The sequence below is a fragment of the Haematobia irritans genome, chromosome 3 (genome assembly GCF_050003625.1).
Source record: "Haematobia irritans isolate KBUSLIRL chromosome 3, ASM5000362v1, whole genome shotgun sequence".
Lineage (NCBI taxonomy): Eukaryota > Metazoa > Arthropoda > Insecta > Diptera > Muscidae > Haematobia > Haematobia irritans.
In genome coordinates this window covers 109,519,407-109,542,956 of record NC_134399.1, presented here as the reverse complement: position 1 = coordinate 109,542,956, position 23,550 = coordinate 109,519,407, and the positions used below count along the sequence as shown (strand labels likewise).

The window sequence follows — 23,550 nt, the reverse complement described above, 5'->3', positions numbered from 1 at the left end:
ACGCCATATAATAGTCACTGTTGATGGTTTTTCCCTTCGCAAGATAATCGATAAAAATTATTCCATGCGCATCCCAAAAAACAGAGGCCATTACTTTGCCAGAGGACTTTTGAGTCTTTCCATGCTTCGGAGACGGTTCACCGGTCGCTGTCCACTCAGCCGACTGTCGATTGGACTCAGGAGTGTAGTGATGGAGCCATGTTTCATCCATTGTCACATATCGACGGAAAAACTCGGGTGTATTACGAGTTAACAGCTGCAAACACCGCTCAGAATCATCAACACGTTGTTGTTGTTTTTGGTCAAATGTGAGCTCGCGCGGCACCCATTTTGCACAGAGCTTCCGCATATCCAAATATTGATGAATGATATGACCAACACGTTCCTTTGATATCTTTAAGGCCTCTGCTATCTCGATCAACTTCAGTTTACGGTCAATGAAAATCATTTTGTGGATTTTTTTGATGTTTTCGTCGGTAACCACCTCTTTCGGGCGTCCACTGCGTTCACCGTCCTCCGTGCTCATTTCACCACGCTTGAATTTTGCATACCAATCAATTATTGTTGATTTCCCTGGGGCAGAGTCCGAAAACTCATTATCAAGCCAAGTTTTTGCTTCCACCGTATTTTTTCCCTTCAGAAAACAGTATTTTATCAAAACATTCCTTTTTTTTTCCATTTTTTCACAATAACAAAAGTTGCTTCACAAAAGACGCTCTATCTCACAAACTAATTGACTTACAGACGTCAAATTTTGACACGAATCATTTGAAGGTTGGTACTATATAAAAATATTATGCATTTAATACTAGCGACGCCATCTATGTGTCAGACCGGGGACTAATCAGCCAACCTGTTAGTATCGGAAATGTGGATTTACAAAGTGATGCAGGGTATAATATAGTCGGCCCCGCCCGACTTTAATTGGAAGATTTTTCGTGAAGTTTTTTCTGTGTATGTAAATTGATTTCCTACGCTATTGTATGGTATCTCAAATTGTATCTGGGAATTTTCAACGGAGTATATGTTAAATTAAAATTTCTTATACCATTTTGTACTAAAAACACATCACATCAAGGATATGTGACATTTATGTAACGAAATAAACACTAATATAATTTAGGTGAAAAAATATGTGTACTATCATTTTTCAGTATTCAGTCAGTCTCCATTGTGATTACTGGATTCTCTCAGCCTTTTTATATTCAGTTTTATTCAATTATTTAAAAAAAAGTTGTATACGTCACTCTATATATTTATTTATAGGATATATGCAATTAGCGATAACTAATTACTAATTGCTATAGTTGGGAAAACTAACAAAGATATATGGACTTGGGACACTGGCTATGTGGTGGTCTATTGAATTTGTTGTAAGTGTCCAACATGGATAATTCCACTATAAACAATTGCTAATGAATCATCATATCGTACAAGGTATATACAGGTAAAGTTTGTTGTGCAAATGTTTATACAAAAACAAAATAAACAAAGAAATGGAAATAAACAATACAATCAACATTACCTAGAACCGGTTTCTAAAATTTTTTGGTCAACAAAAACACATGGAATTTATTTGTAATTTGTTGTAAATATTCTCAGAAAAGCCTACAAAAACACCAAACCAAACATCAAATTTGGCACATAACCAGATAAGGTAATAAATAAAATTAGTCATCTAGATTGATCTCGCACTTCAGACCGCTTGATGGGTAGCAAGGGGAATTTAGCTTGTGTTCAAATTTTTATTCTTGACGATGAAGTGATCTAAAACGCCACTGTCTTAAAAATTAAAAAAAAAAACTTTTTGGAGCACGTCTTTACTCACAAAACTTTGATAGTGTGGGAGTCAAGATAGAAAATGAAGGTGATGCCATTAGCAATGGTTGTGCGTGATGCTGTCACTTTGGTTAGAATGTCATAATTAAGGTTTAGTTTTCTGAAGCCCATGAAAAGATATCAATCAAAAATTAAATTAAGATCATATAATGGCCGGAAATGTAACAACACATTCCCACAATAACAGTAGAAAAATGAAATGAGTATTAAGACAAACAAAAAAACGGCAATTACTTTGACCTCATATTCGTGGAATTGATATGTACCTTTTAAAATCTTTCGCCAGGAGTTGAATTGCAAAGGTAAGTAATTTTGCGCCACAGCACTTTTTGAAAATCTTAACTTGTGGTGAGAAATGAGAATGTTTTACATACTGTGGCTATCGAAGGGGATCAAATATTGATGCCGATTTGAATGTTGATACAAAAAATTGGCTTAACCCTTTCTGTACCGAATTAAACTTACTATCCCCAAATTTGGGGATTTCTTTTCGTGGATGGGGACGATATTTATGCGTTGGGGACTGGGTTTTACATGGGTATTTGATGTTTTTGTGAAGACTTTCCAAATCTGTTCAGTAGATTAAGATTTAGAATATTTAGAACCGTACTCAACATAACTTGGGAGGAATGTGCCAAGGAATTACTTAAAAATTTTTGATTAAAAAGTTGATTTGATTTGATTTGAAAATTTCTATTAATTTTTAATTGATGTATTTAACATGGGCTTGTCATAGGACGGAAGCCCCCCATTTCAACAGCCGTTGCACTGAATTTGCATCACTTCTTTAGGTGTGATCCGAATTCAATGTTATGGATGTAAATTAAAAAATTCTGTGATATTTTGTCAAATAAATAATTTTTCCATTTGTTTTGTTTTGTTATTGTTGGTTTTGTTCTTTAAGCATTGTTGTTGTTTTTTTATTTCAGCTTAAATATAATAAAATAATTTTTATAATTTTTTTATAATTTTTAATGGATTCTAACGCTTGTCGGAAGCGTTTGACCTCCAATATTTTCAAAAATTCACAATTTTGTCAGATTGGATTTAGCACGTTTTTCGACAAAATTTAAATGATTTGTACCATTTTATGAATTCTTACTCTGTTTTTAACCTATTTGAAACAAAACAAGTATATACAGCAGTAAGTTCGGCCGGGCCGAATCTTAAATACCCACCACCATGAACCAAATATTAGGGTTTCCTTTGAAATTTCAGGAGGGCTTGAGGACTTGAGGACACTACCCGAAGATAAATTTAAAGATTTCACCTATGAGGACTATATCAGATTCTGGATTTATAAGAACCATTTTTGTTTGAGGTTTAGAGGAATCATTAACATCTCTTGTAAGTGTGCAAGAAAATTATAAAATAACGTCTTGATTTGAAATCTTAAATCTGTAGAAGTAAAATCTGGAAATTTTACATTGAGTTTCAAGCAATTTTCATGATCAGTGCGCCTTCTACACCCTCAAGAAGTGAAGTCGGTCTATATGGAGGCATTACCAAATGGACCGATAAAAACTTAATCCGATACACGTTTTTGTGAGCCTAAAATACCAGAATATTTACAATTTCAGGCATATCAGATAAAAACTACGGTTTCTAGAAACCCAAGGAGTTAAATCGGGAGATCGTTCTTATGGGGGCTATACTAAAATATGGACCGATACTCACCATTTTCGGCACACCTCTTTATGGTCCTAAAATACCTCTAGATTTCCAATTTCAGACAAATTGGATAAAAACTACGGTTTCTATAAGCCCAAGAAGTAAAATCGGGAGATCGGTCTATATGGGGGCTATACCAAAATATGGACCGATACTCACAATTTTTGGCAAACATATTTGTGGTCCTACAATACCTCTAGATTTCCTATTTCAGATAAATTGAATAAAAACTGCCCAAGAAGTAAAATCGGGAGATCGGTCTATATGGGGGCTATACCAAAATATGGACCGATACTCACAATTTTTGGCACACGTATTTGTGGTCCTACAATACCTCTAGATTTCCAATTTCAGTTAAATTGAATAAAAACTACGATTTCTATAAGCCCAAGACCCCAAATCGGGAGGTCGGTTTATATGGGGACTATATGAAAACCTGGACCGATATAGCCCATCTTCGAACTTGACCTGCCTGCAGACAAAAGACGAGCTTGTGCAAAATTTCAGCACGATTGCTTCATTATTGAAGACTGTAGCGTGATTACAACAGACAGACAGACAGACGGACATCGTTATATTGTCTTAGAATTTCTCCCTGATCAAGCATATATATACTTTATATAGTCGCAAATCGATATTTCGATGTGTTACAAACGGAATGACAAACTTATTACACCCCCGTCACCATTCTATGGTGGTGGGTATAAAAAGTTAAAATCATCCATTAAAAGTATAAAAAACCAAGTTATAAAATTGAATTAAAATAACTTCTTGGGTAGTTAAAATAAATAACATCATTGGGAGTGCATCTTCTGGAAGTGCTTTTACAGTTGTGCCTTTGGAAGAACTTCCAAATTTTTTTGCTGGGCAGTTACTTTCTTATCTGACTTTGTGTTTTTAGTTTGGTAAAAAAATTAACTGATTTTTATTTAAAAATATAAAAAAAATCCATCACTTTTTAAACGACTTACCTCCATTTTCAGGAAGCTCCGTTAGTGCAACGTTAGCTAACGAACTTTTAAACCGTACTATGGACATGTCTGTCATCTTGTCTATATATTTCATATGCCAGTTAGGAACTTAACTGCTAAATTTTTTTCAGTTAAAGTTAATCGGAGAGAAGATATTTCGATTTTACTTTCTGTTAACTGGGAGTTAAAGTCTAACGGAGATACATGAAAATGGCCGTTAGTCTTCCGATTTTAATTAAAATTAATCAGTTAATTTATTAATTGAAAATTTTCTCAACTTTAATTAGCTTTTTTGGAAATTGGAAATATTTTTTTTTTTGTGAAGCTTGTTTCAAGAGCAAAATATTATTTTTGGACGTTATTTCCGAGAAAATAACATGGTTGTGTCAAACATGTTACATGTTCACTGTCTAAAAATAACATTTTGCTCTTGAAACTTGTTTGGGGTGACCATATTCCTTCTCGTTGGGCATTTAATAGTGAGAAGAGATATTATTGTATCAAAGGCGTTCTTTTATTTGTTTCATTGAGATAAACGTTGAGTCGGGCGCACTCATTAATTGATTTTGAACAGGTTGGCTGATAATTCCCCGGTCTGACATATAGATGGCGTCGCAAGTATTAAATGCATATTATTTTTATGTACTACCAACCTTCAAATGATTCGTGTCAAAATTTGACGTCTGTAAGTCAATTAGTTTGTGAGATAGAGCGTCTTATCTGAAGAAACTTTTGTTATTGTAAAAAAAATGGAAAAAAGGAATTTCGTGTTTTGATAAAATACTGTTTTCTGAAGGGAAAAAATACGGTGGAAGCAAAAACGTGGCTTGATAATGCACCCAGAGAAGGAATATGATCACCTCAACCATGTTTCGAGAGCAAAATGTTATTTTTGGAGGGAGAACATGTAACATGTTTGCGGCAACCATGTTATTTTCTAAAAAAGCATATGTCTGACTTCGGCAACCATGTATATGTTTGCCGAGAAAACAAAATTTTTGCGAAAAAAATGTTCCATGGTCACCATCCAAAAATAACATTTTGCCCTCGATACATGGTTGAGAAGATCATATTCCTTCTCTGCGTGTGAGTTTCCGGACTCTGCCCCAGGGAAATTAACAACAATTGATTGGTATGCAAAATTCAATCGTGGTGAAATGAGCACGGAGGGCGGTGAACGCAGTGGACGCCCGAAAGAGGTGTTTACAGACGAAAACATAAAAAATCCACAAAATGATTTTGAATGGCCGTAAAATGAAGTTGATCGAGATAGCAGAGGCCCTAAAGATATCAAAGGAACGTGTTGGTCATATCATTCATCAATATTTGGATATGCGGAAGCTCTGTGCAAAATGGGTGCCGCACATTTGACCAAAAACAACAACAACTTGTTGATGATTCTGAGCGGTGTTTGCAGTTGTTAACTCGTAATACACCCGAGTTTTTCCGTCGATATGTGACAATGGATGAAACATGGCTCCATCATTACACTCCTGAGTCCAATCGACAGTCGGCTGAGTGGACAGCGACCGGTGAACCGTCTCCGAAGCGTGGAAAGACTCAAAAGTCCTCTGGCAAAGTAATGGCCTCTTTTTTTTGGGATGCGCATGGAATAATTTTTATCGATTATCTTGAGAAGGGAAAAACCATCAACAGTGACTATTATATGGCGTTATTGGAGCGTTTGAAGGTCGAAATCGCGGCAAAACGGCCCCATATGAACAAGAAAAAAGTGTTGTTCCACCAAGACAACGCACCGTGCCACAAGTCATTGAGAACGATAGCAAAAATTCATGAATTGGGCTTCGAATTGCTTCCCCACCCACCGTATTCTCCAGATCTGGCCCCCAGCGACTTTTTCTTGTTCTCAGACCTCAAAAGGATGCTCGCAGGGAAAAAATTTGGCTGCAATGAAGAGGTGATCGCCGAAATTGATGCCTATTTTGAGGCAAAACCGAAGGAGTCTACCAAAATGGTATCAAAAAATTGGAAGGTCATTATAAAAAATGTTATAACAAAGAGTTTGTGATTTCCATACATTTTGGTTTCATAACTAATATACAACCCGGGAATAAAACAAATTTATATTTACAGCGTTTACTTGAAGATGGAAAGAAAACCATTTCAAAATTTTCTTATAAATTACTACTAATATAATTTAAATTGTAAATTACCACAAATGGAAGCCTCTAACGGGAATAAATTTCTCATAGTGAAACAATTTAATTATTCGGAAAAAACAGAAGCCATCCAGCATGCACCTACATAAACAAAGTCTTTGACTGATAACGATCTCTCATATAGCTTGTGACCCCATCTCACTTTTGTACAATAAAGTTATTATAATTATTTCTTTATTCAAAATTAATTCCCAGGAAAATTCTGAAATTTCTAAACCAAAACCTCTCCTCACGTGACGCAAGCAGCAAATGTTTGTTTCTGATATGGAGGTGATGTGTTTTTGTGTTTAGCTATTATTGTTCCCATGTTTACTTCCGTAACGTTTAAGTTCACTAAACCACATAGTAATTGCTTTAACTTTAAAGCAATAACAGGCAAAACCATCAGTGAAGCGTATACAAAAGAAGAACCGAAGCAACAAAAGTTGCATATACCTCGTCGCTATAATCTTGAAGCTACTTCAACGGTCATATACTGCAGTTGTTGGCCGGAATATGGCTGCAGAAGTACCTTCTAACATACATCAGTTGAAGGAAGATGTTTTTCAATTGTACGTCTTCAGTTCGAAGTTTTTTTCTCCTTTCTAGCTGAGTGGAGATAGAAATATCTTGTATACTGTTTGTTGTTGTTTCGCGAAAATGAAGGGTATCTTTCACTGCATGTTTCCATTTGTGATGTTGTCATCTTGTGTGTGTTTATTTCTTTGATGCCGCATTTCTTCCTATGATTTGTTTTGTTGTTGCAACAGAGTTGCCATTTTTTGTTTCTTTTCAAAATACTCAAAATCCAAATGAGATAGGGTCATACGAACCTGGACAACCATATAATGCCCAAACATGCCACCAAAACTTTTGTCCTGTACTAAGTAAACGAATTATTCTTTCGAAAAATAAAATACCTCCAAAAAACTCAGTCTTATGGAAGAAATTCTTGTCAATTCTTTGAGTGAAATTTTGAAAATCTTGCACCTGTTGACCGTATAAATAATACTTTAATGGTTCTTTTTAAAAATATTCATTTTGAGAATAGAATAGAATAACAATTTTCATAACAAACGAACAACTTTTCAAAGAAAGTAGAAAACTTTTGGCATGCCCAACCTGATATATGAGAATTGCACAATTTATCAACTTTTGAACTATTCATTAACTCATCGCATATTCAATTCACTGGGCGTTTTTATATGGAGCGTTTGTTGTTTTCAAAACCCCCTGGCATCCCTGTTTCGGCTATGTAATGATATCTGTAAGATCAACAAAGACACTTTAAATCACAACAACATATTGAGGTGTAAAAGAAATTTTGAAAAATATGTTGTTTTTTTTTAATCTTGTTGGAACGTCGCTCGTCATCGTTCTTTCCAAAGCAATAGGAGATTTTAAAGAATATTTCAATATTTACTTTCTGAAAACAAACTATTTATGTTAATTACATGTACACTTTGATCCGGCAAATATAAATAAAATAGTAATATTTTGGCCTTTACACACACATCCCACCTATGTACTGTAGAATTGGGACAAGAACCACGGTTGTCACACAAGCCTTTTTACCAAAAAACTACCAAACAAACACAAGATTTTATTTTGCAAAAATTTATTTCTATAGAAAATTTTGTTACAATTTCAGTTCTATAGAATTTTTTTACAATTTCTTAATTTCTATAGAAAATTTTCTCAAAATTTTATTTCTATAGAAAATTTTGTCAAAATTTTATTTCTATAGAAAATTTTGTCAAAATTTTATTTCTATAGAAAAATTTGTCAAAATTTTATTTCTATAGAAAATTTTGTCAAAATTTTATTTCTACAGAAAATTTTGTCACTATTTTATTTCTATAGAAAATTTTGTCAAAATTTTATTTCTATAGAAAATTTTGTAAAAATTTTACTTCTATAGAAAATTTTGTCAAAATTTTATTTCTATAGAAAATTTTGTCACAATTTTATTTCTATAGAAAATTTTGTTAAAATTTTATTTCTATAGAAAATTTTGTCAAAATTTTATTTCTATAGAAAATTTTGTTAAAATTTTATTTCTATAGAAAATTTTGTCAAAATTTTATTTCTATAGAAAATTTTGTCAAAATTTTATTTCTATAGAAAATTTTGTCAAAATTTTATTTCTACAGAAAATTTTGTCAAAATTTTATTTCAATAGAAAATTTTGTCAAAATTTTATTTCTATAGAAAATTTTGTCAAAAATGTATTTCTATAGAAAATTTTCTCAAAATTGTATTTCTATAGAAAATTTTCTCAAAATTTTATTTCTATCGAAATTTTTGTCAAAATTTTATTTCTATCGAAATTTTTGTCAAAATTTTATTTGTATAGAAAATTTTGTCAAAATATTATTTCCATAGAAAATTTTCTCAAAATTTTATTTTTATAGAAAATTTTGTCAAAATTCTATTTCTATAGAAAATTTTTTCAAAAATTTATTTCTATAGAAAATGTTCTCAAAATGTTATTTCTATCGAAAATTTTGTCAAAATTTTATTTCTATAGAAATTTTGTCAAAATTTTATTTCTATAGAAAATTTTATCAAAATTTTATTACTATAGGAAATTTTCTCAAAATTTGTTTCAAAATTTTATTTCTATAGAAAATTTTGTCAAAATTTTATTTCTATAGAAAATTTTCTCAAAGTTTTATTACTTTACAAAATTTTTTCAAACTTTTATTTCTATCGAAAATTTTGTCAAAATTTTATTTATATAGAAAATTTTGTCAAAATTTTATTTCTATAGAAAATTTTGTCACAATTTTATTTCTATAGAAAATTTTGTCAAAATTTTATTTCTATAAAATTTTGTCAAAATTTTATTTCTATAGAAAATTTTGTCAAAATTTTATTTCTATAGAAAATTTTGTAAAAATTTTATTTCTATAGAAAATTTTGTCAAAAATGTATTTCTATAGAAAATTTTCTCAAAATTGTATTTCTATAGAAAATTTTCTCAAAATTTTATTTCTATCGAAATTTTTGTCAAAATTTTATTTCTATCGAAATTTTTGTCAAAATTTCTATCGAAATTTTTGTCAAAATTTTATTTGTATAGAAAATTTTGTCACAATTTGATTTATATAGAAAATTTTGTCAAAATTTTATTTCTATAGAAAATTTTGTCAAAATTTTATTTCTATAGCAAATTCTGTCAAATTTTTATTTCTATTGAAAATTTTGTCAAAATTTTATTTCTATAGAAATTTTATCAAAACTTTATTTCTATAGAAAATTTTATCAAAATTTTATTACTATAGCAAATTTTCTCAAAATTTTATTTCTATAGAAAATGTTTCAAAATTTTATTTCTATAGAAAATTTTGTCAAAATTTTAATTCTATAGAAAATTTTTTCAAAGTTTTATTACTTTACAAAATTTTTTCAAACTTTTATTTCTATCGAAAATTTTGTCAAAATTTTATTTATATAGAAAATTTGTCAAAATTTTATCTATATAAAAAATTTTGCCACAATTTCATTTATATAGAAAATTTTGTCAAAATTTTATTTCTATAGAAAATTTTCTCAAAATTTTATTTCTATAGAAAATTTTGTAAAAATTTTATTTCTATAGGAAATTTTGTCAAAATTTTATTTCTAAGAAAATGTTCCCAAAATTTTATTTCTATAGAAAATGTTCTCAATGTTTTATTACTTCACAAAATTTTTTCAAACTTTTATTTCTACCGAAAATTTTGTCAAAATTTTATTTATATAGAAAATTTGTCAAAATTTTATCTATATAGAAAATTTTGTCACAATTTCATTTATATAGAAAATTTTGTCAAAATTTTATTTCTATAGAAAATGTTGTCAAAATTTTATTTCTATAGACAATTTTGTCAAAATTTTATTTCTATAGAAAATTTTGTCAAAATTTTATTTCTATAGACAATTTTGTCAAAATTTTATTTCTATAGAAAATTTTGTCAAAATTTTATTTCTATAGAAAATTTTTCAAAATTTTATTTCTATAGAAAATTTTGTCAAAATTTTATTTCCATAGAAAATTTTGTCAAAATTTTATTTCTATAGAAAATTTTGTCAAAATTTTATTTCTATAGAAATTTTTCTCAAAATTGTATTTCTATAGAAAATTTTCTCAACATTTTATTTCTATAAAAAATTTTCTCAAAATTTTATTTCTATAGAAAATTTTGTCAAAATTTTATTTGTATAGAAAATTTTCTCAAAATTTTATTTCTATAGAAAATTTTGTAAAAATTGTATTTGTATAGAAAACTTTGTCAAAATTTTATTTCTAAGAAAATTTTCCAAAAATTTTATTTCTATAGAAAAATTTGTCCAAATTTTATTTCTATAGAAAATTTTGTCAAAATTTTATTTCTATAGAAAATTTTCTCAAAATTTTATTGGTATAGAAAATTTTCTCAAAATTTTATTTGTATAGAAAATTTTGTCAAAATTTTATTTGTATAGAAAATTTTCTCAAAATTTTATTTCTATAGAAAATTTTGTCAAAATTCTATTTCTATAGAAAATTTTGTCAAAATTTTATTTCTATAGAGAATTTTTGGCGTCTTCAAATATTTTTTTGATCTTTCAATTTGGATGTGTAGAGCTAAAAGGACACTCTGTGGAAAAATATATTGCAACAAAATTTTAAAAATTTTTCCCGTACTTTTTCAAAATTTCTCTATAATTGCTACAATTATATGAAAATTTGTTTCCATTAGGGCCCCAAATGTTCTACAATTTCATTCGATTGCATTTGAAATACAATAGTTGTAATTATCGTATGACCATGACATTCATTAACGAAATGCCTTATACAATATATTTTGTAATTGTCTTAAAGGTCTTTGACCCCTAAAATTGGGTGATATGATATTACATCGTTTGGAAAAGCATTGCAAGCGCATGATTTCGAAAAAATAAATAATAAACAGAAATCAAATAACAAATGCCCATACATCAAATATGATTAATATTTTTAGAATTTTCCGAAAAAAATAAAGAAACAATGAATGGCACTTTTGTTAAAGACGTTCAAATAACCCTTTAAAGACCGGTATTAAATATATAGCTCATTGTGTATATCATATATTTTTGTTTTTTTTTATACTTTTGTTTTTTTTTATAGATTAATGATATATATATATATATAATCCCAGTTACAATATTTTGTATATTCCTCGTTAGATTATATCTATTCATGCAACGGTATTCAGAATGTTAATACATTTTAACATTTTAAAGACATGAAATTATTTTTTAATCACTATGTTTATTTAAACAAGATTGTGTTAATCTTATCATTCAATCCGTCAAATTTTATTTCGTTAATGTTTGGGTTAATTTCGAACTTTTTTCACCACACCCTCACTTTTTGAAATATTTTGTATTTAGTCAAAGTTGGTTAACTTTAAATATCCCATACCTAATTTAATTTATTAACAATCCTTATTCACACAAACATTTGTTAAAGCTTTCATTTTTTATTTCCCTAAAGTATTTTTTTTTTTTTGAATTTACAAAAATCTGTAGCTAGAAAAGAACAAGTGTTTTGCCCGATGAGTAATGCTGTTTGATTGTTTCTGTTGTTGTCCATTTTTCACCAAAACATTACTATTTTCGTCACTATATTTGTTGGTTTTAGTGGCAACGAAACAAACATGGATGGTGACACAATTCGTACTCTCTCAAAGTGGTGAGCATAAATTAACAACAAAATAGAAAAAAAATAATAATGGCAGAACGAAAAAACAACAAAACCAAAATGTCATTGTTAGAAATTTGTTAACATCATTTGTTGTTCTTTTTAGATGGAATCTGAAAAGAAAACCAGTTAATAAGCTGGTGGGTTTTTTGCGTTGAAAAATTTCACTTTTTAATTATGATTATAAGGCTATTTAAAATTAGTTTGAAGAGTTATTTTCGCTTTTTGTATAATATGTTTGAAAAATATAAGTAAAAATTAATAAATTTAAAAAAACAATTATGTTCAAATTGCGTTGAATACAGTCGTAGACCATTAGAACTAAATTTTCAATACACTTTATAAGGAATGCAATTAATCTAACCTCCATATGTTAGAAATCGAGCCATTTTTTAACATAACAGGTTGGCTGATAAGTCCCCGGTCTAACAAAGAAAAAAACATTTTTTTGTCAAAATTCGTTTTTATTATTCAACATAGTTCCCTTCAAGAGCGATACAACGATTATAACGACCTTCCAATTTGTTGATACCATTTTGGTAGTACTCCTTTGGTTTTGCCTCAAAATAGGCCTTAGTTTCGGCGATCACCTCTTCATTGCAGCCAAATTTTTTCCCTGCGAGCATCCTTTTGAGGTCTGAAAACAAGAAAAGTCGCTGGGGGCCAGATCTGGAGATCTGGGTGGGGAAGCAATTTGAAACCCAATTCATCAATTTTTGCCATCGTTCTCAATGACTTGTGGCACGGTGCGTTGTCTTGGTGGAACAACACTTTTCTCTTCTTCATATGGGGCCGTTTTGCCGCGATTTCGACCTTCAAACGCTCCAATAACGCCATATAATAGTCACTGTTGATGGTTTTTCCCTTCGCAAGATAATCGATAAAAATTATTCCATGCGCATCCCAAAAAACAGAGGCCATTACTTTGCCAGAGGACTTTTGAGTCTTTCCACGCTTCGGAGACGGTTCACCGGTCGCTGTCCACTCAGCCGACTGTCGATTGGACTCAGGAGTGTAGTGATGGAGCCATGTTTCATCCATTGTCACATATCGACGGAAAAACTCGGGTGTATTACGAGTTAACAGCTGCAAACACCGCTCAGAATCATCAACACGTTGTTGTTGTTTTTGGTCAAATGTGAGCTCGCGCGGCACCCATTTTGCACAGAGCTTCCGCATATCCAAATATTGATGAATGATATGACCAACACGTTCCTTTGATATCTTTAAGGCCTCTGCTATCTCGATCAACTCCATTTTACGGTCATTCAAAATCATTTTGTGGATTTTTTTGATGTTTTCGTCGGTAACCACCTCTTTCGGGCGTCCACTGGGTTCACCGTCCCCCGTGCTCATTTCACCACGCTTGAATTTTGCATACCAATCAATTATTGTTGATTTCCCTGGGGCAGAGTCCGGTAACTCATTATCAAGCCAAGTTTTTGCTTCCACCGTATTTTTTCCCCTTCAGAAAACAGTATTTTATCAAAACACGAAATTCCTTTTTTTTACAATAACAAAAGTTGCTTCACAAAAGACTCTCTATTTCACAAACTAATTGATTTACAGACGTCAAATTTTGACACGAATCATTTGAAGGTTTGTAAAGGGTGATTTGTTAAGAGCTTGATAACTTTTTTTTTTAAAAAAACGCATAAAATTTGCAAAATCTCATCGGTTCTTTATTTGAAACGTTAGATTGGTCCATGACATTTACTTTTTGAAGATAATTTCATTTAAATGTTGACCGCGGCTGCGTCTTAGGTGGTCCATTTGGAAAGTCCAATTTTGGGCAACTTTTTCGAGCATTTCGGCCGGAATAGCCCGAATTTCTTCGGAAATGTTGTCTTCCAAAGCTGGAATAGTTGCTGGCTTATTTCTGTAGACTTTAGACTTGACGTAGCCCCACAAAAAATAGTCTAAAGGCGTCAAATCGCATGATCTTGGTGGCCAACTTACCGGTCCATTTCTTGAGATGAATTGTTCTCCGAAGTTTTCCCTCAAAATGGCCATAGAATCGCGAGCTGTGTGGCATGTAGCGCCATCTTGTTGAAACCACATGTCAACCAAGTTCAGTTCTTCCATTTTTGGCAACAAAAAGTTTGTTAGCATCGAACGATAGCGATCGCCATTCACCGTAACGTTGCGTCCAACAGCATCTTTGAAAAAATACGGTCCAATGATTCCACCAGCGTACAAACCACACCAAACAGTGCATTTTTCGGGATGCATGGGCAGTTCTTGAACGGCTTCTAGTTGCTCTTCACTCCAAATGCGGCAATTTTGCTTATTTACGTAGCCATTCAACCAGAAATGAGCCTCATCGCTGAACAAAATTTGTCGATAAAAAAGCGGATTTTCTGCCAACTTTTCTAGGGCCCATTCACTGAAAATTCGACGTTGTGGCTCGTTAGTAAGTCTATTCATGATGAAATGTCAAAGCATACTGAGCATCTTTCTCTTTGACACCATGTCTGAAATCCCACGTGATCTGTCAAATACTAATGCATGAAAATCCTAACCTCAAAAGAATCACCCTTTACTATATAGAAATAATATGCATTTAATACTAGCGACGCCATCTATGTGTCAGACCGGGGACTTATCAGCCAACCTGTTACTAAGAAATAAACATCCGATCATTTAATTTAAAAATTTGTATTTTTCTTTGAATACAAAATTTTAGAATATTATAGAGCACTCAGTGATAAGAGAGAAGTTCACAACTGTGGTACAGGGATGGAAAATACAGTACTATAGTACTTTTTCCAATACTTTTACACACTGGTCAGTACCGTAGTACCCCCGCAAATTATTTACTACCTTTTGTGTAGACATATTTGTGCCGATATCAGATTTGTTAGTGTACCAAAATACTTTAATATTTTGAGAAAAGTCTTTAACAGACTTATTAAAACTACAAAAAAATATTATTTAGCAAAAATGTTGACAAAATTTTATTTCGACAGAAAATTTTGTAAATTTTTTCTTTTGCAAAATTTTGTCAAAATTTTATTTTTTTTTTTCTTGTCAAAATTTTATTTTTATTGGTCAAAATTTTATATTTATAGAAAATTTTGTCAGAATTTTTTCAAAATAGAAAATTTTGTCAAAATTTTATTTCTATAGAAAATTTTGTGAAATTTTTTTCAAAATAGAAAATTTTGTCAAAACTTTATTTATATAGAAAAGTTTGTCAAAATTTTTTTCTATGGGAAATTTTGTCAAAATTTTATTGCTATAGAAAATTTTGTCAATTTTTTTCTATAGCAAATTTTGTTAAAATGTTATTTCTGTAGAAAATTTTGTCAAAATTTTATTTCTCTATAAAATTTTGTCAAAATTTGATTTCTATAAAAATTTTATTTTTATAGAATTTTTGTTTAAATTTTATTTCTGATGAAAATTTTGTAAAAAATTTTATTTCTATAGAATATTTAGTCAAAATTTTATTTCTATAGAAAATTTTGTCAACATTTTTTTCTTTGGGAAATTTTGTCAAAATTTTATTTCTGTAGAAAATATTGTCAAAATTTTATTTCTATAGAAAATTTTGTCAAAATTTTATATCTATAGAAAATTTTGCCAAAATTTTATTTCTATAGAAAATTTAGTCAAAATTTTATTTCTGTAGAAAATTTTGTCAAAATTTTATTTCTATAGAAAATTTTGTCAAAATTTTATTTCTATAGAAAATTTTGTCAAAATTTTATTTTTATAGAATTTTTATTTAAATTTTATATCTGATGAAAATTTTGTCAAAATTTTATTTCTATAGAATATTTAGTCAAACTTTTATTTCTGTTGAAAATTTTGTCAACATTTTATATCTATAAAAAGTTTTGTCAAAACTTTATTTCGGTAGAAATTTTTGTCAAAATTTTATTTCTATAGAAAATTTTGTCAAAAATTTATATTTTATTTATCGAAATTTATGAAATACCATGAATTCTACCAATGTACCAAACCGTGATTACATACTACTGTAATCTTTGTAAGTTGATATAAAATGGAAAAAAAAATAATTTAAATTGAGGATTTGACAAACAAAATTCAGTCTAAAGGCGCTCTTGACAATAATCTTCCAATGGAATTTTTGTTGAAATTTAGTAAAAAGTACTTTTTAGCTCAAAAAAATACATTTTTTGTACTTTCCTAAAAATTGTATTTTCCATCTCTGCTGTGGTATCACAATGAACTGAATATCCTAAGTGAGCGTGAAATATCGAGATGCAATTATGCCTAACCTATCGTTGAATACAATAATACATTCTGTTGTTGAAATGTCGGCTAATATGGGCTTATTTCCAAAATGTAAGGCAAATATAATCCTGCCGATATCTTGAGTCCAAGGTATAAAATGTCCTCGTGGATTTATCGTATAGTCTTAATAAAATCGGTGTCCATTACGAAATACGATTTTCAACCCGATCAACTGTAGGTCGAATCACGCATCCAGAATTAAATCTTAATACCCATTGGAACATTAATGAGCATAAAGCCAGCATATTATGACGATCGAGATTTAAAATCCATTGACAAATAATCATTTGTAAAGAATTTATTTTTTTTTTCTTTTGGCAAATTTTTTTTGGCAAAATCTTAACTCAATTAAAAAAAAGACATCACATTTATATGTTTTCCAAGAACACAAAATGCGGGGATACACACATGTGTCACAAATATTGTGATTCATTTTTCAGATATTTAACAAATATTTTTCATATTAAAAAATGATCACAATTGAAATTAAAAAACAATTTACAGTATATGCGGGTCAAGTTTAATTAACATTTGATGACCCATAACGAATTTTATTCATTCATAGAAATGTAATTTACTAATGAACAAATGCAAAACCTATTTCTTACAACAAAAATCATATAAAACAATTAATTTGGTCATAGATATACATTCTACATACTTTATGTAGTCAATGAACTTAAGTATGATGTATGTACATATATACATTGGGGCATACACAGAAATATTTTCATAGGCGCAATGAATGTTAAATTTATTAAATGGATAATAGACAGGAGAAATATCGGCACCATTGTAAATGCCGCCAATGTTTATTTTTTCTTCATTTTAATTCATGTTGAAATAACTCCGAAAGGAGTGGTTACAAAAATGATACAAAAAAAACTATTTTATTATAATTTTCTTAAGTAAAATAAAGTTTAAAATACTTAGTAATAATAATTTCTATATTGAGCAAAATAATTAAAACTTGTTATGTCTTAAATAAACATGATACAGTTCTTTGACAACCACAAAAATTATTCGTATATCATTACAACATTTTTATTCGACTATAAATGGAGACTAAAGGCCGGTACGCACCTCTAGTGAAAAATTTTATTCCCATAAGAAATGCATTGCTATTTATGCTAACGAAATTTTCGGTAGCGTTCAATTTCGTAAGCTGGTACGCACCTCTAATGAAAATAACAGGGTTGTCAAAATCATATTTTGGGAGCAAACATTTAATTTATTACAATCATTGTGTGCGTAAAAGTTTTAAAAGGTCTATAAGTAAACGCTTTCCAAATTTAAGGATACTTGTGGTAGTAATTTTTTAGTTGTTGTTGTTGTAGCAGCTTGGAGAAGCTGTTGTGATAATCCTTAAGCTCATGTTGACTTCGCTCCGGCTTCGTGGCAACCGATTAGTAATTTATTTTAGTAGTGAGTGTATAAAGTCTGCATATACAGTGAAATCTCTGAAAGGTGGACACGATCGCCTAAATATTGTCCACCTTTGAGAAATGTTCAGGTTTGAGAGATTATTTGTAAAGTCTTAATATAGCAAACGTCCCCACACAACTGTCCATGTTTGGGAGGTGTCCGGTTTTCAGTGTCCAAGTTGGAGAAATAGAACCTTTTGCTAAAAATTGCGCCAACTATGAATAACACTAGAAGTTACTGTAATATAGAATACTACTAAACAAATCTCAAGATTAAGAATACAGTTCAATCAATTTTTGTAAGAAATTAGAAACCCCATATTCACGGGTTCATTAAAACTATAGTGATTTGGCATTACCGTGCCATATCCAAAAGTGTATACTATATTTCGACTTCCAATAGTTTGAGGCTATTTCCATTTTTATACCCTCCACCATAGGATGGGGGTATATTAACTTTGTCATTCCGTTTGTAGCACATCGAAATATTGCTCTAAGACCCCATAATGTATATATATTCTGGGTCGTGGTGAAATTCTGAGCCGATCTAACAATTTCCGTCCGTCCGTCTGTTGAAATCACGCTAACTTCCGAATGAAACAAGCTATCGACTTGAAACTTGGCACAAGTAGTTGTTATTGATGTAGGTCGGATGGTACTGCAAATGAGCCATAGCGAACCACTTTTACGTATAGCCCCCATATAAACCGATCCACAGATTTGACTTGCGGAGCCTCTAAGAGAAGCAAATTTTATCCGATCCGGCTGAAATTTAGTACATGATGTTAGTATATGGTCTCTAACAAGCATGCAAAAATTGGTCCACATCGGTCAATAATTAAATATAGCCCCCATATAAACCGATCCACAGATTTGACTTGCGGAGCCTCTTGGAAGAGCAAAATCCATACGATTCGGTCGAAATTTTGTACGTGATGTTAGTATATGGTATCCAACAACCCTGCAGGAATTGGTTCATATCAGTCCATAATTATATATAGCCCCCATATAAACCGATCCCCAGATTTGACCTCCGGTGCCTTTTGGAGGAGCAAAATTCATCCGATCTGTTTGAAATTTGGTACGTGGTGGTAGTATATGATATTTAACAACCATGCCAAAAGTGGTCCATAATCATATATAGCCCCCATCCGATTTCAGTTAACATATCGTTGCAAAAGACTTCTTAGAGAACATGAATTTTTTGATTGTCCATCAATTTGTAGAAACATTTCAATAGTTATCAGTTACATATGTATCGATCGGTGTTATGCATTTTTTATCAAAGATATTTTGAAATTTTTCCTACAATTATCCTAAAACTTTATAAGGTCTTGCCGATTTAAAAAATATCACCGTGTACAATATCACATGTAGGCCTCGACCTATTATAGTGTTTTTGAGACCATTTATTTTCTGTTTTTTTTTTTTTTTTTTTTCATTCTAAAATTTTTTGCAGTCCAATAGACCCTTGAAATAAATTTCAAACTCTTACGATTCGTAATTTACTTAAACGTCACCTAGTAGATGCAAGAACTATAAATAGGACACATCCTTACGCTAAGACTAACCAACAACTCATTTGCATAATGCCAATGAACGACAACCCACATACAAATCAAAACAAAAACCAGGACATACAAGTAGTATATGGAAAATATGACGTCTGCCAGGAATAATACCGACTTCTAATAAGAAAATGGAAATACACAAAATGTGATGACATTCTCTATGAATAATGGGGTGGCTTTTTGGCATACGGACTATAGATGAAAACAAAACATTAATTATATGGAGCACAGAATTGGGAAGTGGGGTTGGGTTATTGGTGGCTGGGGAAAAAATGGAAAACGTCATCTATGATGCAAAAAAAATGGAAAGATAATGTTGACATTCAAAGTGGTCAACAATTGATGGTATCAGAAGTGGTCTCTTCGTCCTCTTTTTTTTACTAGCTGATAAAATTAATGGTCGCATTGATTAGTGAAAAACGATGACTATATTCAACACAATCGCATGGAAAGGGGGGAGTAAGTAGGGTAAGCCAATTGCTATATCATCATCATCATCGTCATCAGTCGCAAACAGCAAACACACATATACGCGATAGCTACCATACAATACAAAAGGGAGTGGTATGCGGATAGCAAGAGGGGGAGAAGTGTAGAGCCAAACTATAACCCACAGCAGCTAGGCGAAACATTGTGAAAAGTGACTTCTCATAGCGGCAAAAAAGAAAGAATTCCACAAGAGAGGCGTTGTCTGTACTTTGATGGCATTCACCAAACCCATTGATAGCAACACACTAAAGGCCTATAGCCGAATGGAATGAATTCATTTGAATCCAATATGTATATTGCGAACTTCAATTTTGGTGTTATATTGGCAAGGAAATATCAAAAACCTGAACCGTTCGTGTCCCATGACTTTTGCCTTCCATATGTAACACTCTCACCTACCTTCTATTTTGTAGAGTGCGTTTTATGGAATGAAAAATATCCTTAATCCTTTGACAGCGACTGAATATATGTGGGAAAAGTTGTATATGGGATGCACAAAAAAACTTGTTTTTATTCTTGTTCACTTTTCGACTATTTAATTAAGTAAATAGATTTTTGCTAAATGCTTTTCTCTGCACTTTGATTTGTCACTATATTTTGTTGTAGCTTCTTTCAATACACTCTCTTCGTTTTCTTTTTTGCACAGCGATTATTTGCGCGTTTCTTTGCAAGAAAAACTGAGTAAATTTATCAAATTTACCACACACCAAGCAGATAAATTGTTTTTTGCAATATGTTTTTACACACTTAAATGCAGTATTTCTGCCAAATACAATAATTTTTTGCGATTTTCACTATATCTCTTTTTTCCGCCGATTTCACCAAAGATCAACCAACCACCGAGTTTGGATGTTGTTTTGTGAGTGACGATTATTTCTACTCCGTTTTTCTACTACCTTTTTGTAGGCCTACAATATGCAACACTGAACATCTAATTTTTGCACTACAAAATTGTTGCCATAGTTTTTTATCAGACTGTTGCCAACCTATAATACAATAATGCGTATTGAAGAAAAAATGCAAAAAAACCCAAATCTTATAAAAATGGTAAAAAAGGGGAATTTCTTAAAAATAAGAGTATACAAATTTCTTGCAATACCGGCCGATAGTAAATTCCCATTTCGGAAAATCATCTTTAAAATAATTAAATAGGACTTACACAATTAAACCTACTAAAAATGACATTTGAAATCTGGATAAAGTTGATTTTGGAAGTATAATGTGAATGAGCGTGGTGCAATAATTCCCAGGTAGTAACAGTATTACAAAAAAAAAAAAAAAGAACAGAATTCAAGTACATCCAAATGTCAGTTTTATTTATAATTTTAATGTTAGTAAACAAAGATATTAAATATTTTCAATTTGTTTTGTTTACATTTTAATGTTAGTTACCAATAGTAACCTAAGTAACCAATAGTTACCTATGTAACCAGTAGTAACCAGACATGTTTTTGACAGTAATAACCTGTGGCATGTTAAACGTAACCAATAGAATCTACGTAACCAATAGTAACCTATGTAACCAATAGTTACCTCTGTAACCAATAGTAACCATACATATTTTTGACAATAGTAACCTGTGGAATGTAAAATGTAACCAACAGTAAAAAGACATGTTTTGACAGTTGGATATAAAGGGTGATTTGTTAAGAGCTTGATAACTTTTTTTTAAAAAAAAAACGCATAAAATTTGCAAAATCTCATCGGTTCTTTATTTGAAACGTTAGATTGGTCCATGACATTTACTTTTTGAAGATAATTTCATTTAAATGTTGACCGCGGCTGCGTCTTAGGTGGTCCATTCGGAAAGTCCAATTTTGGGCAACTTTTTCGAGCATTTCGGCCGGAATAGCCCGAATTTCTTCGGAAATGTTGTCTTCCAAAGCTGGAATAGTTGCTGGCTTATTTCTGTAGACTTTAGACTTGACGTAGCCCCACAAAAAATAGTCTAAAGGCGTCAAATCGCATGATCTTGGTGGCCAACTTACCGGTCCATTTCTTGAGATGAATTGTTCTCCGAAGTTTTCCCTCAAAATGGCCATAGAATCGCGAGCTGTGTGGCATGTAGCGCCATCTTGTTGAAACCACATGTCAACCAAGTTCAGTTCTTCCATTTTTGGCAACAAAAAGTTTGTTAGCATCGAACGATAGCGATCGCCATTCACCGTAACGTTGCGTCCAACAGCATCTTTGAAAAAATACGGTCCAATGATTCCACCAGCGTACAAACCACACCAAACAGTGAATTTTTCGGGATGCATGGGCAGTTCTTGAACGGCTTCTGGTTGCTCTTCACTCCAAGTGCGGCAATTTTGCCTATTTACGTAGCCATTCAACCAGAAATGAGCCTCATCGCTGAACAAAATTTGTCGATAAAAAAGCGGATTTTCTGCCAACTTTTCTAGGGCCCATTCACTGAAAATTCGACGTTGTGGCAGATCGTTCGGCTATTCATGATGAAATGTCAAAGCATACTGAGCATCTTTCTCTTTGACACCATGTCTGAAATCCCACGTGATCTGTCAAATACTAATGCATGAAAATCCTAACCTCAAAAGAATCACCCTTTACTTAGCTGTGAACAGCTGACTGTGATGTAGCACCTTCAGTAGTTTTATCATGTGAATGAGACAAAAAAATATAAATTGAAACAAACATGTTCTGATCAATTTTAACAAATATGAATATAGAGCAGATTAATTTTTTTATTCATTCTTTTTTTTTTAATTTTATTGAATAAAATTATTTATAAATTTCTATTAATTTTTAATTCTAAATTCTCTTTTCTAGTCTATGTGCTGGTGATTCAATCACGAAATTATTTGATCCAATTAATTGTTAATTGAAATGTCTTCAATCACAGAAATAACAGTATCAATTAAAAAATTAATTGATCTAATTAAAAAATTAATTGATCCAATTAAAAAATTAATTCATCCTATTAATTTGTGTGACTGATTTTTATCTCAATTAAAAAAATTGTTGAATCAATTAAATTAATAAAATTAATTGGAAAATTTTTCGTAAAATTTATTTCTGTGTACCCACCACCCGAGAATGGTGATGTTACATTTTGTCTTTTCGTTTGTAGCACTTCGGAATATCGATTTCCGACATACATATTTTCATTAATTCTAAGACGATATAACGATGTCCGTCTGTCTGTCTCTGGTAATCATGCTGCAGTCCTCTATAATGAAGTTATAGTGCTGAAATTTTGCATAAATTTTGTCTGCCAGCAGGTCAAATTCCAAGGTGGGCTATATCGATCCAGATTTTGATATAGTCGCCATACTAACCGACTCCCGATTTGGGGTCTTGAACTAAGAGACATTCCACTTTTTATCCGAATTTGCAAGAATTTCAAAATCTAGAGCTTTGTTTGGTGCATAAATAAGTGTGCCGAATATGGTGTTATTTTGGTTCACATATTGATATTTATAACCCCCATAT

At 31.1% G+C, this 23,550-nt stretch overlaps 1 protein-coding gene across 3 annotated transcripts in view; it reads right to left on the bottom strand.

The window, feature by feature from the left end:
* Positions 1-20,965, bottom strand: part of Rala (Ras-like protein A) — a 106,891-nt gene extending 85,926 nt beyond the window's left edge. For all 3 annotated transcript variants that reach the window (XM_075299615.1, XM_075299614.1, XM_075299616.1), the window contains exon 1: positions 20,497-20,965. The gene's annotated coding sequence lies outside the window, so the exon portion shown is untranslated. The remainder of the gene's footprint in view (positions 1-20,496) is intronic.
* Between the last annotated feature and the right edge of the window lie 2,585 nt (positions 20,966-23,550).